Below are 6,000 nucleotides of genomic sequence, written 5' to 3' on the forward strand. Positions count from 1 at the left end.
AATGGTAAGACAGAGATTTAGGAACCAGGTTTTAAATTGTAAGACATTTCCAGGGGCAGATGTGGACTCTGACCACAATATATTGGTTATGACCTGTAGATTAAAACAGAAGAAACTGCAAAAAGGTGGGAACTCAAGGAGATGGGACCTGGATAAACTGAAAGAACCAGAGGTTGTACATAGTTTCAGGGAGAGCATAAGGGAACAATTGACAGGAATGGGGGAAAGAAATACAGTAGAAGAAGAATGGGTAGCTTTGAGGGATGAAGTAGTGAAGGCAGCAGAGGATCAAGTAGGTAAAAAGACGAGGGCTAGTAGAAATCCTTGGGTAACAGAAGAAATATTGACTTTAATTGATGAAAGGAGAAAATATAAAAATGCAGTAAATGAAGCAGGCAAAAAGGAATACAAACGTCTCAAAAATGAGATCGACAGGAAGTGCAAAATGGCTAAGCAGGGATGGCTCGAGGACAAATGTAAAGATGTAGAGGCTTATCTCACTAGGGGTAAGATAGATACTGCCTACAGGAAAATTAAAGAGACCTTTGGAGATAAGAGAACCACTTGTATGAACATCAAGAGCTCAGATGGAAACCCAGTTCTAAGCAAAGAAGGGAAAGCAGAAAGGTGGAAGGTGTATATAGAGGGTCTATACAACAGCGATGTACTTGAGGACAATATTATGGAAATGGAAGAGGATGTAGATGAAGATGAAATGGGAGATACGATACTGCGTGAAGAGTTAGACAGAGCACTGAAAGACCTGAGTCGAAACAAGGCCCCCGGAGTAGACAACATTCCATTGGAACTACTGACGGCCTTGGGAGAGCTAGTCCTGACAAAACTCTACCATCTGGTGAGCAAGATGTATGAGACAGGCGAAATACCTTCAGACTTCAAGAAGAATATAATAATTCCAATCCCAAAGAAAGCAGGTGTTGACAGATGTGAAAATTACCAAACAATCAGTTTAATAAGCCACAGCTGCAAAATACTATCACGAATTCTTTACAGACGAATGGAAAAACTGGTAGAAGCCGACCTCGGGGAAGATCAGTTTGGATTCCGTAGAAATACTGGAACACGTGAGGCAATACTGACCTTACGACTTACCTTAGAAGAAAGATTAAGGAAAGGCAAACCTACATTTCTTGCATTTGTAGACTTAGAGAAAGCTTTTGACAATGTTGACTGGAATACTCTCTTTCAAATTCTAAAGGTGGCAGGGGTAAAATACAGGGAGCGAAAGGCTATTTACAATTTGTACAGAAACCAGATAGCAGCTATAAGAGTCGAGGGACATGAAAGGGAAACAGTTGTTGGGAGGGGAGTAAGACAGGGTTGTAGCCTCTCCCCGATGTTATTCAATCTGTATATTGAGCAAGCAGTAAAGGAAACAAAAGAAAAATTCGGAGTAGGTATTAAAATCCATGGAGAAGAAATAAAAACTTTGAGATTCGCCGATGACATTGTAATTCTGTCAGAGACAGCAAAGGACTTGGAAGAGCAGTTGAACGGAATGGACAGTGTCTTGAAAGGAGGATATAAGATGAACATCAACAAAAGCAAAACGAGGATAATGGAATGTAGTCAAATTAAATCGGGTGATGCTGAGGGAATTAGATTAGGAAATGAGACACTTAAAGTAGTAAAGGAGTTTTGCTATTTGGGGAGCCAAATAACTGATGATGATGGTCGAAGTAGAGAGGTTATAAAATGTAGACCGGCAATGGCAAGGAAAGCGTTTCTGAAGAAGAGAAATTTGTTAACATCGAGTATAGATTTAAGTGTCAGGAAGTAGTTTCTGAAAGTACTTGTATGGAGTGTAGCCATGTATGGAAGTGAAACATGGACGATAAACAGTTTGGACAAGAAGAGAATAGAAGCTTTCGAATTGTGGTGCTACAGAAGAATGCTGAAGATTAGATGGGTAGATCACATAACTAATGAGGAAGTATTGAATAGAATTGGGGAGAAGAGAAGTTTGTGGCACAACTTGACCAGAAGAAGGGGTCGGTTGGTAGGACATATATCTGAGGCATCAAGGGATCACCAATTTAGTATTGCAGGGCAGCGTGGAGGGTAAGATTCGTAGAGGGAGACCAAGAGATGAATACACTAAGCAGATTCAGAAGGAAGTAGGCTGCAGTAGGTACTGGGAGATGAAGAAGCTTGCACAGGATAGAGTAGCATGGAGAGCTGCATCAAGCCAGTCTCAGGACTGAAGACCATAACAACAGAAGAAGTAAAAACGCATTGCATAGACTTTGCTTTTGGTTCCTTTTAGGTCAGGCACTATTGCGTATGAAGTGTAGTCATCACTCGAAATTGTATTTAAAGTTGAGAGCAGACTGATATTTCTTTTCATTCTCGAGATAGTTATTTTTATATACAGCAGATGTATCTTGAGTAGTACAACTAATCTGTCCCTGTTCGTTGGGATGAATGCCATGTAACATCTGCCCCTTTCATAAACGGTTCAAGATATCGGAACGAGTTTTTTGCAGATAACAGCACACAGAGACGTATACTTCATTGGTATGATTAATACTCGAAACTTTTTTATTCACCGAGATATGAATCAATGTACTTTAACAACCTTCGGTAGTTTGTCGAAGAAGAATATCGTTGTATGTACACGTTGTTATTTGGTATGTTCTATGTGGGCTACTGAGATTTAATCGAAACCTGTTGTTGTCTTACAAGACGTAATCGCTCTGTAGCCCCTATTTTTTAAATATTTCAGGGTGCATCAAGAACTTTTGCTTACTTAAAACCTGTCAAATGATTTATAACTACATGTAATCAGATTGTTGTTTACTTGTGGTGATCTTCAGTAAAAAAGGTCGGTTGATGCATCTCTCCACCGTAGACCGTCCAATGCAAGCCTCTTCTCTTCTGTAAAACTACAGAAACGTACATACCTTTGAAGCTGCTTGTTCTAGTCAAGTCTTGATCTCCCACTACAGTTTTCATATCTCACGCTTCCCTTATTGGGAAAATGAAGATTTCTTGACACCTAGTGCTATCTTCCATCAACCACTCCCTTATTTTAGGCAGGTTGTGCCATAAATTTCTTTTCTTCTAAGATAGTTTTAGTACCTCTTGATTAGGTTGCTCATCTAATCTTAAGCATTATATTGTAGCAGCACATTTCCGAAGATTCCATCTGCTTTTCCACTGAACTGTTTTATCGTCCACGGCTGACTTCCTCACAAGGCTGCACTTTCGAAAAATGTTTTCTAAAAGACTTTATAACATTCAAATTTATGTCTGATGTTACCGTTTCTCTCTTTCTCGGAAATGCTTCTCTTGCTGTTGCCAGGTAGCATTTTATGTCCTCTCTGCTTCTGGCTTCGCAATTACTGCTTCCCTTTCAAGTCATTGAAGTCTTATAACTGCTTTCTGGTTTCTGTACAAGTTGCACATGATACACTCCTGGAAATTGAAATAAGAACACCGTGAATTCATTGTCCCAGGAAGGGGAAACTTTATGGACACATTCCTGGGGTCAGATACATCACATGATCACACTGACAGAACCACAGGCACATAGACACAGGCAACAGAGCATGCACAATGTCGGCACTAGTACAGTGTATATCCACCTTTCGCAGCAATGCAGGCTCCTATTCTCCCATGGAGACGATCGTAGAGATGCTGGATGTAGTCCTGTGGAACGGCTTGCCATGCCATTTCCACCTGGCGCCTCAGTTGGACCAGCGTTCGTGCTGGACGTGCAGACCGCGTGAGACGACGCTTCATCCAGTCCCAAACATGCGCAATGGGGGACAGATCCGGAGATCTTGCTGGCCAGGGTAGTTGACTTACACCTTCTAGAGCACGTTGGGTGGCACGGGATACATGCGGACGTGCATTGTCCTGTTGGAACAGCAAGTTCCCTTGCCGGTCTAGGAATGGTAGAACGATGGGTTCGATGACGGTTTGGATGTACCGTGCACTATTCAGTGTCCCCTCGACGATCACCAGTGGTGTACGGCCTGTGTAGGAGATCGCTCCCCACACCATGATGCCGGGTGTTGGCCCTGTGTGCCTCGGTCGTATGCAGTCCTGATTGTGGCGCTCACCTGCACGGCGCCAAACACGCATACGACCATCATTGGCACCAAGGCAGAAGCGAGTCTCATCGCTGAAGACGACACGTCTCCATTCGTCCCTCCATTCACGCCTGTCGCGACACCACTGGAGGTGGGCTGCACGATGTTGGGGCGTGAGCGGAAGACGGCCTAACGGTGTGCGGGACCGTAGCCCAGCTTCATGGAGACGGTTGCGAATGGTCCTCGCCGATACCCCAGGAGCAACAGTGTCCCTAATTTGCTGGGAAGTGGCGGTGCGGTCCCCTACGGCACTGCGTAGGATCCTACGGTCTTGGCGTGCATCCGTGCGTCGCTGCGGTCCGGTCCCAGGTCGACGGGCACGTGCACCTTCCGCCGACCACTGGCGACAACATCGATGTACTGTGGAGACCTCACGCCCCACGTGTTGAGCAATTCGGCGGTACGTCCACCCGGCCTCCCGCATGCCCACTATACGCCCTCGCTCAAAGTCCGTCAACTGTACATACGGTTCACGTCCACGCTGTCGCGGCATGCTACCAGTGTTAAAGACTGCGATGGAGCTCAGTATGCCACGGCAAACTGGCTGACACTGACGGCGGCGGTGCACAAATGCTGCGCAGCTAGCGCCATTCGACGGCCAACACCGCGGTTCCTGGTGTGTCCGCTGTGCCGTGCGTGTGATCATTGCTTGTACAGCCCTCTCGCAGTGTCCGGAGCAAGTATGGTGGGTCTGACACACCGGTGTCAATGTGTTCTTTTTTCCATTTCCAGGAGTGTAGTATTGAGTCCCTGTGTTTTATCCTTGATACCTTCAGAGTTTCAGAGGGTGCATTCCAGTCAAGGTCTATACGTATAATATAATTGTAATTGGCCGATGTCTGTACATAGGAACATTTTAATAAAACTTAATATGAGGGGCTTTATAACAGCGATAGAAGTTAAAACAGTTATTTTTAGAATTTTTGTCTGTCTGTATGTATGTTTGTACGCGCAACACGCTAAAACTACTGCATGAAATTGCATGCGGTTTTCATATTTGTGTTTTGGAGATCTAACGTAAAATATGGTACATGTTTCATCTCTATATGCCGCCTGAAAGCCGAGTTATCTATACATACAGTACTGTATCAGTACAGGGAAATCAGACTCCATTGCAGATACAGGGAAACCGTCTTAGGAACTTTTAGATACTTTTTTGTGAAAACAATTTTGGCGTAATCAACTTTTTTGTCAAGCGTCAGTTGCCCATGTAAATTTGTAAAACTGGCAAACTTTATTTTGACGTGGGTCGATTCAGTTTCATGTGAGAATAATTTTATTATATTGGCATTTCATACTTCAAATCTGTGACTTACAAACACATCAGTGCTTAACCATTGCGCCCTTTCGACAGTTTCACCGTCGTCTTTTTGTATCCGTTTTCTCACCGATAATAAGCTTTAGGATTTTTCAAAATTTATGTGCGTTCGAGATCCACGCGTACGAAGTCGTGGGAAAAATCTGATTATTAACAATCTAAATCTACATATACTATAGACATAGATTCGCTTTTCTTCAGTCTACCTTCTGAGAAAAGTCGTAGAATCAGTAATGTTTCACGTGTTCAGATATATCAAAGGAATTTCACATTTTGTTCAATTTCGTTTGTATAGCCCTCTTCCCTTCTAAAAATTCTTCCAACCTTCCCTTCTGCCCTTAGTTCTGGGTAACCAACGGAGCTCTTGTTAGTCATGGACCTGCAGCCCTTTGCCCAGAGAATTTTTAATTTCCTATATATGCACCCAGCTTTTCCACGCATGATTCAACAGCACTCTGTTTTCCACACAGCTATTATCACTTTGAATTTTGCAGTTTCTCTTACTCTCACTTTTTAGAAATCTGCATTCCATTTGGCTGCCTCATTTTTGCTTTTTATACTTTC

This window comes from Schistocerca nitens, chromosome 6 (assembly GCF_023898315.1).
Source record: "Schistocerca nitens isolate TAMUIC-IGC-003100 chromosome 6, iqSchNite1.1, whole genome shotgun sequence".
Taxonomy (NCBI): Eukaryota; Metazoa; Arthropoda; class Insecta; order Orthoptera; family Acrididae; genus Schistocerca; species Schistocerca nitens.